The 13,503-nt window shown below is 38.5% G+C and overlaps 1 protein-coding gene across 1 annotated transcript in view; it reads left to right on the top strand.

The window, feature by feature from the left end:
- The window catches only part of LOC140246287 (pseudouridylate synthase 7 homolog), a 138,146-nt gene that overhangs the window by 104,611 nt on the left and 20,032 nt on the right, over positions 1-13,503 (top strand). The window lies entirely within an intron of this gene.

Raw genomic sequence — 13,503 nt, 5'->3', positions numbered from 1 at the left:
GACTTGGACATATCAGTTATCTTTCCAAACAAATAGCCAGGGCCCTGTTACATAAAAAGTTGCAATCAAACATAAGTCATAAAATCAAACATAAGTCAGGTATCAGCCAATCAGAATTGAGTATTCAGAAACTTATGTTTGATTTTCTGACTTATGCTTGATCTCAACTTTTATTCAACTGGGTACAGGTAATCAAACATAAGTCAGGTATCAGCCAATCAGAATTGAGTATTCAGAAACTTATGTTTGATTTTCTGACTTATGCTTGATCTCAACTTTTATTCAACTGGGTACGGGTAAGCAAACATAAGTCAGGTATCAGCCAATCAGAATTGAGTATTCAGAAATTTATGTTTGATTTTCTGACTTATGCTTGATCTCAACTTTTATTCAACTGGGCACAGGCCAACTTGACACATATTTGGATGTGTACACAGTAAATCAGCACACAAAAAAACAACAGACATAGCACTGAAGAAGCACAGATTTCCATGAACTGTGTTTATATAACACTCTGGTGTGATGACACTATATTTGAAAACTGAACAGGAATTGTCATCATTCTCAATGTTCTCATCTTCATTAGATTTCTACTGCTTCTCTCCACTCCCCCCCCCCCCCCCCCCCCCGGCGCCTTTAGAAATAATGTGTTTGAATTGTGCTGTCTCTGTATGAGGAGTTAGATCTACACATCTGATTTGTGTTATTTTTTTTTTCTCAAAAGTTGTCTTTTCCTCTGTCTAGATTTTGAATTTAAAGGCATAGAATTCAGTATAATCATGCTTTTTGACAGCATTGGTAGACTCATTCTTTCCATTTCTGGCATGTTGTTACTCTCTGTTTTCCTCACCACATGGAGTATGTAAAAGTAATAATAATAATAATGAAGGACATAAATCGCGCAGCTACAGTAACTATAATAATATAGATTACTCTACTGCGCATTAGAAAGTAATAATCACAACATACATAATTCAAACATAGTATGCATTGTTCAAAAGATGACTCTTTAACCTGACTTTAACCAGGGCTCGACACTAACTTTTTTGTTTGGTGGCCCGATGGGGCCACCAAAATCCTCAATTTCAAATTTTTGGTGGCCCGAGAGAAAAATTTGGTGGCCCCGAAAAAAAAGCAATAAAAAAAAACATTAAAAGTCCTGCTTTTTTTTTTTTAATGAGTCAAATATCTAAGTTTTATCCAGTCATAGTAAGAATTGGAAGTTGGACATACATCTACTCATAAACCTCAACAAACTCGCAACACTCACTCTCAGGCACTCATTCAGTCCTTTTCATCCATCCTTTAAACAAATATAACTGCTAATTTCCGGCGCAAAAAGTTACGAATTAATTGACGTACTTTTCAAAACATTTTGGTGGCCCTAGGCGGGCCACCAAATTTGCCCTTTTGGAAATTTGGTGGCCCGACTTTCAATTTTGGTGGCCCCGGGCCACCGGGCCACCGTTAGTGTCGAGCCCTGCTTTAACCCATCAATTGTAGCTGCTTGCCTTACAAACAAAGGGAGATTATTCCATAATTTTGGTACAGCATACAAGTATCCATAATAAATCTTTTAAAAAAGATAACCGTTAAAAAATAAATCAACAATGAAGAGTAGCTTTGCTTCTTTACAAAATGTAATCATAAATAGTGCATACAGTTTGTAGGTTGCCATAGAGTTTTTCATCGCCCTTTTGCTTCACACAATCCTGTAACTTCCAAGACCCTTTTCCTCAGAAGTAGTGTACCTACATGTTTGCTTCAGATTCAGTCATTTATGTTTGTTGTTCAAGGACAGTCAGTCTTGGTGACTTATTGTCAATCATCATTTTCCAATTGAGAATCTCCCCATTTTACTTGAACTCAAACATCTTATATGTCAATTTTCTGTTGCTTTTGTCATGTAGGTTTTTTTGTTGTTTTTGTTGTTTTTGTTGTTGTTTTTTTTTTTGGGGGGGGGGGAGGGGGATAGGTTGAGTTGTACCTGAAGAGGTGGATTTTTTTTTTCTCTTTGTCATTCCCCCCCCCCCCCCCAAAAAAAAAAAATAAATAAATAAATAAATAAATAAAAAATCTCTGGCAACATTTATGTATCCATCTATGTATCTGTCTGTCCAGTATTTTTTTTCTCATCTGCCAAATGATTTACATCAATCTGTACTTGTGCTATAGTCTTTAGTGTCTGATCAGATGAATTACCATGTGAATGACAGTTTTCCCCCGGTTACTTCTCAAGATTTGCATGCACACTGTTATAGCTGTGCACAATGTGCTACCGTATCCATCCTCTTTGTGGACTTTTGATTGCATTCATGCACCACTGCTCGTCACTCAACATTGTGTGTGTTTGAATAGATGGCTATCAGTGGGCCAAGGCGTTTGACTGTTTTTGTTGGCCGCGTCCTAGGTTTTCTCTTCCCACATGATCTTTGCAGTGGTATCCCCCAACTTTTCAAACTCTTCACAAACAACATCCATTGTCTTCTATATAGTTGACAGGTCCCTGTACAGTTCCTGTCCCATTATCATCTGAATTACCACAAAAACTTGGTTTTTCAGATGGCCCTCATTTGCCACAGTAGCTTTTAACAGAATTTGGGTCGAGCAAATGCCTCACCTAGCAGAGAGGGGTGAAGGCTTTCTTCCTATACTCTCTTTAAAAAAAAAAGTGACAGCATTCACTCATGAAGGAATAAATTTCAGAAAAGGGTGAATTTAGAGTGAATCGTAGTGAATTTTGAGTGAAATTATGGTTTTTCACTTATTTTGGAGTCACTCCAGAATTTTGTAACAATAAAAAATTTTACTCCAAATTCACTCCAATTTCACTCTAAACTCACTCTTTTTTGTTATTCACTCCTTCAAGAATTAACATTATCACTTGTTTGTTTGTTTGTTTTTGTTTTTGTTTTTTTAGACAGAGTAAATTATCTCAGATTAGTGCCCTCTACTCACTGTGTCACTGAAGTATTCCAGTAAATTCTCTCTTAGTTCTGAGATTTTTCATGTGTACATGTACATAAAAATCTTTGCAATGGATGAGGGATGTTGTGTAACTAGAATAGTCCTAGTCCTGTTCATATTCCTATTCATTTTGATGCCTCAATATCATGCACACAGATGTTGAGTGAAATATAGCACATTTATGTTTACAAACAGCGCCTCTTTTTCTTTTTTGCCAGCAGAAAGACTCACAAACAGAAATGCAGTCCATACATAAACTAAACAGAATTTGTGCAAAATCAAAACAAAATGAACTAGTCCTATGTAGACAGATAATTAGGTGATACGCTATCAGCGTATCACCTATTGTGATTGTCAAAATCTCTCTTTATTTTTTTTTATTCTTCTTTCTTTCTGGACAATTTTGTGTCGTCAATATCTCAAGAATGACATTACGAAATAACATGACATTTTCAGTCAACATGTCTCATGACAAAATCTAGCCACAATAAGGTTTTCATGACAGTTACATATCTATGACGTCATCTAGGCGCCATTTTGTGATTTTCGGACCTTGTCACATGATCGATCATAACTTTATAACTAGATGTCATTTCTGTATCATTTTCGGTGGACATGAAGTTCAGGTCACGCTCTATCTTACTTTTTAACGCTAGTTACACAGGTCATCATTACGCGCGCGTAAGCGCGCGTCAAAATTTTAAAAGGCTCAAAACGACTTCCCAATGGGAAATCTCGAAGTTTCAGACAATTTTAAGCGTTTCAAACATTTTCTCGCGTGCGCGTCCGTCCGCGCAATTTCGCGCGCAGAGCCCGTAAGCAACATGAAAATGCAATTTTTTTGACTGATTTGGATTCCTGATACTTTGAGTAATAATATCCATTGATTTCCAATCGATTACGACCTATAACAAAGGAATGCACTGGCGTCAAAGTTGAAATTCCGCGTGCGCGTCTTTCTGCAAATATAGTGAAAAAACATGTCTTTGTTTATTTCGCCATAGCTCTTTAAATCGTCCGTTGACCCTATATTTCTATTGCATATTACAAAAGTATATGAATTGTAAGTAACATTCCAAGTATCAGTATTGCCAGGAATACGCGATGACGTCATCATATCGTCATTTTAAATCAAAAAAGTGAAATTGATTTTTTTGAGGTACTGTTTCTGACATTCATTTGCTCGTATCTCTGTTGTTTAAGCTCAATATTACCCCAAATTCAGATATGTTGCACTTTGAACATTTGCCTTTCAAGGCCATGTGATGGTTTTGAAATATGATGACGTCATCATACTAGAAATTGTGATTATAGGTAAAGACTCAAAATCAGACAAGTTTACGTGTTATGTCTATGGGAGGTGATTCTTTTTTAAACCATGCATTGACTTGACAACGTTTAAGCACCTTTACCTCATCTGATTTTACTCCATTTCCTCTGAAACATAAATATGTTGTAGCTGAGACAACAAGCTTTAGTAATCATGCATTTTATGTTTTCAAATCTCCTCATCAGGTTGACAATTTTGCAATTTAAAACTGAAAATGAGAATGCAATCTGTACGGAACGATTCCCAATTTTTCTTTGCAACTGTATATTGATCGAATCCACGCTGCCACTTGTGGGAAGTTGAATAGCGCCATCACAAGTCAACACTGTCACGATAGTATTTAGATTTAAGTTTCGCACTCGATCTTCAGGACAGCCATGTGGCATAATCGGTTAGCGCGCTGGTTGTTCATAACGCCATACCGGAAGGCGAGAGGTTCGACTCCCGCAGGACTTTTATCCGTTCTTTCTTTTTTTCTCTTTTTTTTTTCGGCAGTTCAGCTTTACTCCGATGTCATTTATCGTATTACTTTATCAAGTGTACGTAACCCGTGAACACGGCTGCTCTATTCCCCTTGTTTTGTATTGGAGTTTGGAGATTGGGTTTGCTTCATTAATTTTGTCACACTTAATGTTGTAAATTGCCCCCTGTTACAGTGTCCCGCTTGCCACCTTTCGTTTGCTCTTTCCTTTTCTCTTCATTGGTTATTGTTATACTGTAACAGGATAGGTAGGAACATGTATGTTTAAATAACTTGCAGGAATGGGAGCTGAATTGATTAACTCTAGTCCAGGTGTATGGCGTCTCGCTCATCTCTTTGAAATTCCAGGTTGTTATTGTTTGACCCAATAACGAAGTTGTAGACAGGTTATATGTTGTTATAGAGGTATCTTGTGCCACATGAATGGAAAGCATCACTGTTTAGTAGTAGTAATGAACTTTTTCATGTTGTATATGGTATAAATATTTAAGATAAATATATATATATATATATATATATATATATATATATATATATATATATATATATATATATAAAAAAAGATTAAAGATAAATTTCACATCCAATCTTCGGTACAGCCGTGTGGCTTTATAGTCACTTAGCGCGCTGCATGGTCATTATGCACTACCTTAGGACGAGATGTTCGAGACCCGCAGGACGCTATCATTTTTTTCTCTCTCTTTCTTTGTGTTTCTTTTGGCAGTTCAGCTTTATTCCGATCGATGTCATTTATCGTATTATCTTATCAATTATACTACCCCACGACACACAGTCGCTCAAGTTCCTCTTTTTTTTTTGTCGGAGGCTCTAGGTTGGATTTGCTTCATTTATCATACGTATTGTTTAAATTGCCCTTGGTACAGTGCCCCGCTTGCCACCTTTCCTTTTCCCTTTCCTTTTCTCCACGTTTGTTCCTGTTATATTGTCACAAGACAGGTCGGAAAATAATTTGCATAACTCAACTGGAGCAGGAATGGCAACTGAATGAATTAACTCTAGGCCAGGTGTATGGCGTCTCGCTCATCTCTTTGAAATTCCAGGATGTTATTGTTTGACGCAATAACGGAGTTGTAGACAGGTTTTATGTTGCTATAGAGGTATCTTGTGCCACATGAGTAGAAGGCATCACTGTTCAGTAGTAGTAATGAACTTTTTCATGTCCCTCCATGTCAATTATAGTGTGGTTTAAAGGGGTTGTGTGTCTATCTGCCAAAGAAAAGGAATAACTTATTTTCGTCATGGCTGTTTCTCTATACGTAGCCGTAGGTAATGAGTGTTGTTGGTATCTGAGCAGTGAAGAACAGAGCATCAGGCTAAAATCCCCCTTAGTTATCTTTCTTTATGAAGTCAATCCCTGCTAATGGAGTTACAGAATTATGTTATGACACGTTTCACTGAAAGTTTGTAAAGCAAAGTTTATGGACAAGGCAAGCAATTGTACATGAATATACCTACCATTGATTTCAGAGGGAAATTATGGTATGCATAAATGTAAGGGTATCATTGCTTTGGAATTGCTGAGACAATATGCTTGGCACGAGGGCTTCCACTTCTAATAACTGATCCCTTTGAAGATGTGTCGGTCACGGGTGATCGTCATGATTCATCTTTCACGTAGAAGCTTGCGTTCCACACTCTTGGTTCAAGAAGACTTACCATCATACTTCAAATTGTTATTAAAGGTAAAGACTCAAAATCAGACAAGTTTACGTGTTATCTCTATGGGAGGTGATTTTTTTTTTTATGTGCATTAACTTGACAACGTTTAAGCACCTTTATCTCAGATGATTTTGCTCCATTTCCTCTGTAACTTAAGTGTGTGGTAACTGAGACAATAAGCTGCAGTAATCATGCATGTTATTCTTTGAAATCTCCTCATTAGTTTGACAATTTTGCAGTTTAAAACTGAAAATGAGAATGAAATGTGGACAAAACGATTCCTGATTCATCTTTCACATACATAAGTTTACGTTCCTCTTTTTTTTCTCGTCGAGACGTATGGCCGAGTGGTTAAAGGCGACGTCTCAGAGACGTGAGGTTGCACACGTGCGGGTTCGAACCCCACAAGATCACGAAACAAATTACTTAGCTATTTTACTTTTTTTTTCTTCAATTTTGTATTACATATATCGTCCATGTAGAAATCACATTCGTATATAAACGCACCTATACACACACACAGACACACACACACAACATATCCCTCTTTTTTGTGTTGGAGACCATATTGCTTCGACTGCTGCAAAATTTTGCAGGCTGACTTTGTCAAACTGATCATAATATGTAATGACGACGACGAAGGTGTTGTACTTTGAACAATTGTCTTTCAAGACCACATCATTGTTTTGTACTTTGATGACGTCATCACACTGAAAATTGTGATTAAAGGCAAGGTATCAAAACCAGCCGATTATAGGTTTTATGTTTACGGCACGTATTTTTCCCAAGTTGCCAGAAATGGCATAGCGACATCAGTAGTTACAAGGCCGCATTTCCGTCTAGCAATGCAATACATGTTCACGCGGCCACGTTGGTTGAGTGGGCATTGACTTTTCTCCCTGTAATATCTATACATTTCTTTTTTGCCTTACCATTTCCGTGGATGTCCCGTGGCCGAGAGGTTAGGGAAACGGTTTTGCATGCAAACTCAATTATAACTTCAAGGTGTCTATATCACATTCTTTTCTTTGTCGATCACAGATGACCGACATCTGATAACCCCAAGCGTATCACCTAACTCGTCAGTCTGACGAGTTTCATATCTCGTTCAGGATAGATTTTTGTGGCATCAGGTAACCAAAAGGTTGTGATTTCAAACATATGATTAATGTTGACAGTGCTTTGTTCATGACTGGCATAGTTGCCAAAATATTGTCTTAGGTGATTGTCATAGATGTCTAGAAACTAGTTGCTAGTGCATAGAGATTATCTAAGCCGTCTATTCCCCATTGTGTCACTACTGTAGGGCTCATGAAAAGTTAAGCAGTGTATCAGATTGTATGTTTGAATTTTAGAGGCTTGGCAGGGCAAACTGACTAACCCTCACTGTTATGAAAATAAGACCTCCTGGTGTAAATGTCAAGCGTTCCTTTCTTTATTTCATATTTGTTCATATTGAACCAGCCATAACTCGGGGGATGCATTTAAAACAATGGCGAATACACAAAGTTTTAACCCTACTACGTAGGTTTATACGTCATAAGATCTTACCAGGCTGAATGAGGGTCACTCGAACATAGGCTGTTGCTAGGGAACAGATGCCTCCCTCTGTTGGGGGCTCTCCTGGCTTGCCTGGGCAATATGTGATTCACTGCGTGATTCACCTTAAATACCCTGGGCTTGAGACAAGGATATGTGTTTGGTGGGGGAGGGGGATGAATAAGGTGGAAGAAATACATTGTAGGTAGGACATGCTCAGATATGTATACCCAAGAAAGCACATGGTGTGCACAGGGACTTATCTTCACATGCATAGCTGTTTGCATACAAGTGTACATGTACACACACACACACACACACAGTCATATGCAGACAGGCATACACACACAACGAGAACAATCGATGACAGAAAGAACTTGTAAGCATGCATGTTTTTAAAAAAAAAAGAAAAAGGGGGAAAAAAAGAGAATGGTTTGAATTGCTGTCATGACTGATTTCGGCTGATTTGATGTTGTGCTCTGTCATGCTGTGTTCCTGCTCAGAGTCTGTTTCATGGACGTCATCTGGTTTGCGTAGGGATCTCGTTTATGCTTTATTGCATGCCCTTTCTTCACTTGGAGCCTCTGTTGTCTTCGCACAACAAAGTGAAACAAGTATCACATATCACTCCATTGTCTCTGTTTTCTCCATTGTTAAAACAAATGTCAACATTTTGACTACGTGTTAGTTCTGACTAATTCACAGCTAGGCACACACTAAAAAAAAAAAGTTATAATATGCACCCTCTCTTTCAGTGCCTAGCTGCAACTGAATTGACTTTTTAACCCTCCATATTATCACTGATGAAATTCAAAAATTTTTTTTTTCAGGAAAGAGCATAGTCTTGATAATACATTCATTTGTACGTTTGTGGCACACAGAAATCCCCAGCTAACAAGCGAGTCGTATTCATTTCGTAAACCTTGGGTGTAGAGTGAAAGCTATCATCTGCCAGAGAAATCCCTCGTCCTTGACCAGAAAAAGCTAGCAGATCATTTTATTTTGAGGTGGAGTGTTAAGAAGGAATTCACCATCTGTGAATTACACAAATAGTCATTATGTTGTTGTTTTTGGCACAGTTCTGATCACATTTGAGATGAGACTAAGATAACAGTTTTCAGAAGAATAGAGAGAGAAAAAAAAAAAACTAAAATGAATGGGAATAATACTAACTGAATGGAGGTCTAGGGCAATTACCCCCTGGGCAATTACCCCAAACCCTTCCCCTGACCCTAACCCTCATCCTAATCCTGAACCTAATCCAAACCCTAACCCAAACCCTAACCCTAACCCTAACTTTACTCTAACCTTATCACTAACCAGACAGTATTTAGCCAGTGGGTAATTGCCCTTATGCCTGAATGGCTGTGTTGTGTGTGTTTCAGTGGTTAGCGTAATGATGATGATGGTGATGATGGTGATGATGATGATGAGGATGATGATGAATGATGGTGATGATGGTGATGATGGTGATGATTATTGATGATGGTGGTGATGATGAATGATGATGATGGTGATGATGATGTTGATGATGATGTTGATGATGATGGTGGTGATGATGATGATGATGGTGTTGATGGCGATGATGATGATACCCTCTTCAACACCCCCCCCCCCCCCAACGTAATTGACTCTCTTTGTGGAATCTCATATTAAAAGTTTGTATCAAAGGGCTGATGGAGAGGAGATAGGGTGCTACGAATGTGAACATGGCAGATCTCTCCCTCTCTCAAGGAACCATCAACACAGCTCGTTTATTGGTATAGACCTGACAAGAAGCCGGGGGGAACAGATTGTGACTGGTTGCATGAGTTGCTCTTGAGTCACTTCCCACCTCAAGGTCCGGGCATGCCAGAAGTAGTGGCCGTCTCATTTTATCCTTTTCCCAAAGCATCGGCAGAGGACTGCTTGATAGGTGAAGACTGTATCCTGTAGCTGTGGAGGGGAACTTCTACTTCTGATATATATCAAATCTTAGGATTTAAAACCATGACTATACTGGTTACCAGGGAAGAACAAAACGGAACTTAAAACATAACAAACAAAAACTCAGTCTTTTGATAACTGGGTTATTGCAGGAGCACTGATAGAGAGAAAGCAAAAGGAAATTCATGGAGCAATATAATTACTTATTGGATGACTTGTTAGCATATTAATATAAACCATTAATACCAATTACATCCCAAAATTTTAGCAGACACTATTTTAAATTTTGTGGCTGGAAAGAAGACCTGCTGGAGGGGATTAATGGAACACTGTTATTGCTTAGTAGAGGACTTGTTAGTCTATTGATATGAACCATTAATACCAATTAGATCCTAAAAGTTTAACAGACAAAAGATGACATGTTGTGGCTGAAAAGAATACTTGCCAGAGAGATTTTGTGGGACACTATTACTGCTTATTTGAGGACCTGTTACTCTATTGATATGAACCATTAATACCAATTAGATCCCAAAATGTTAACAGACAAAAGATGAAATTTTGTGGCTGAAAACAAGACCAGCTGGGGAGAAGGGCTCTCCTTGAGTAGGGCTTGCCTGCCTTGCTGTTTGAGTTTGTTCAGGTATCATCATTACATGTTAAGCCTTACTAAGTCTTTGAGAAATTATCAAATTGTGCTAAGTCAGGTTGCTTGATTACATTTTTGGCACAACATTAATGCTGGACTTTTTTTTTAGGGTGAGAGGGGTGGTTTCTTTTTGACTTACTTGTGTTTTTTCACCAATGTACATGTACAAAGTTTTTTCTTCATTCTCATTTTATAAATTTATCTTCACACTAGCAAGTAGCATTATGAGAGAGAGAGAGACAGACAGACAGATAGCCAGACAGACAAATTGACAGTGAAATAGAGAGAGATAGAGCTTGTGAGTGAGAGATTACTGATTTTATCATTGTATGAGTTGTGATTTTTGCTTAATAAAATTTGTTGAATCATCCATCAGTGATACGGCATTTACTCCTGCTACGATTGCTCCTGTCGTACTTTCTCGTATGTCTGTTCAACATTGAGCTGATTGGATTTGGGGTCATGACATTTTGGTATAGGGACAGAGTCAGAGTTGAAACTATGACATGTTTAGAAGCATTTTAAAAAATGTAATTTTGAGATTGTTTCATGAAAATTGGTGCCAGGATTAGTGATAATCATCCAAACACAACCACATATTTCCATTGATTTTGTTTTGGCACAAGTCTAATTCTGAAGTATTGCTGTCGTGATGGCTGAGGAAAACGACATGCCAAATCAAACTTGGTATAATGATTCGTTTTGAGACTACATCTAATAGTTGTCAATAGAGGGAGCCAGACTTTGTAGTTTGCAAAGAACTGCAAGAGTGGTTTGATGCTTCACATGCAGTACAGGTGCTTGAACAATATGGAGAAATGGGAGAGGGTGGAGTGGTGGAAAAAGGAAGTAAACACCAGTGCTCATTATTTTACAGATCAGGTAAAGTGCAGTCTTTGGACATTGAGAAAGTGAGATTAATTGTTCAATGACCTGCTTGACACTGATTATAGGCTTTGACCCTAAGCACCTATGGATTTGTTTTTATCCATTAAACTTTATACACCTGTCACTTTGGGCCAAGGGGGATCACTCCTAAGTGTTCCACCATTTCTGCAGATTAAAATATAGACAAGTGGGATTTGGGCTAACATTGGGAAGGTGTATACCGGTCTACAATGTACATGGTCTTTTGAGTACCATGATTATTGCGGTACTGGTAGTAAATTTGAACTGTCTTGGAGTATTGGACACACCCTGCAGCTATCTTGACACATACACAAGTGATTTCTGTTACCTCCAAAGAGGTGCCTAGCATGCTGCATGAACACATGACATGCAAACATGGTGAAGTTTATGATTTTGTAGTTTGATGTAAATTGCATGCGAAACTGCGTTGAGTATCAAGCCAAATAAGCTGTGATGCTCTACTCTAACAAAGTTGTTCAATTGCCTCAGTGTGCCTCCCTCTTTTTCTTTTTTGCTTTTTTGGCAACTTCCCAGTAGATAATAATGCCAGTCCCATAAGACAAAGCTAGTTATTAAGCTCTCTCTTTTTTTTTTTTTTTGGTCATATACATGTACTCTCTGAACACGTGTGTTGTCAAATAGTCCTTGTGACTCACACGCACTTGCGTGGAAATAGGTTCGTGATACCTCATGTGGAGAATGCTTTCCCCATGTGAGTATTTGTCAGAGTGCTGCGTTTCCCTTTACAGTCAAGTACATATTATTTATATACCAACAATTTTCATTGGTACTTGAAATTGAACTTCTTTGGGAGTTGATTATCAGTTTGGGCTGGGATTAGAGGACCAGTCACGGCCCTGTTTCATAAAACTTGTTATCAGTGACAACTGCCACATTTCTGTGACAAATTTCACTCTCAGCCAATCAGATGCAAGGATTTCAGTAGCTTGTAACAACTATAACAACTAGTCACTGATATTAAGTTTTATGAAACAGGGCCCAGTGATTTAGATTGAATTGCTCTTGCAATCTGTGAAGTTCCTTTATGTCTAACATTTCAAACTTTCAATCTTTTGTGGTGAGCCTTTTTTTCCTCGGGGGGGGGGGGGGGGGGGGGAGAGCAGGAGACTAAAATTTGAAAATTCTAGTTTGCAAAGTTTCATCCCTTTTATGTGGATGTGTGTGTATATATATATGTGACCCGCTACAACAAAATGATCCTAAAGTCGGGTGAGGTCGATTATTTGAAAATTGCATGACACAATTTCCTAATCTTTCTGCTTTAAATTGATATATATCACATCTTATAAAAATAACCGGCTGCGGAGATATCGATGTTTAAAAAAGAGCATGACGAGACGTCTGGGAAATCACTGTTTCGAGAAAAGCGCCCTAAAAGTTCTCCTTGCGATGCAATCACGATCAAGGGACACGCAAGTCACTATTCACCTCCGGACAATAGAAGGTAAGCCCTAGCAACCCCCGAAATGCTCATTCAAACACAGCGTCGGCGGTCTCCTCACCGACCAATCAGTGACCAGGATGCCAGGAGAAGCAACTGGGCATAGCGCACCCCGCCACCACGAACCAGTCGACTGGGGAGTGTGCGAGCTTCACGCTTCGGTTAGCAGCAAGCAGCAAACTGACCAATGAGATCACTCTGGTCGTTGTTAGGGGCGGAGCCTATCTGTGGCACTCAATCCAAACGTTCGAACCAGTTTCTGCTTCGTTGAAACGCCAAAAAACATGGCCCAGAAAAAAACGCTATTTTTTGGTCTTTCCTTTCATCATTTCGCTTCAAAATTTCGACAGATGATAGAAGACATGCCAGACTCTAATAACATGTCAAATTCAGAAAATCGTAAGTTTTGACCAATTGTCATGCTCTGACTTCAAACTCGATTTTCACAGCTTCGACCATGCACGACTTTAGGACCATTTTGTTGTAGCGGGTCACATATGTTTGTGAATTTTTTAATTCTCATCAACATACATGTGACAATTATTTAATCTAGTCTTTGAAGT

The sequence above is a fragment of the Diadema setosum genome, chromosome 2, assembly GCF_964275005.1.
Source record: "Diadema setosum chromosome 2, eeDiaSeto1, whole genome shotgun sequence".
NCBI lineage: Eukaryota > Metazoa > Echinodermata > Echinoidea > Diadematoida > Diadematidae > Diadema > Diadema setosum.
This window is presented reverse-complemented; position numbering and strand designations above follow the sequence as displayed.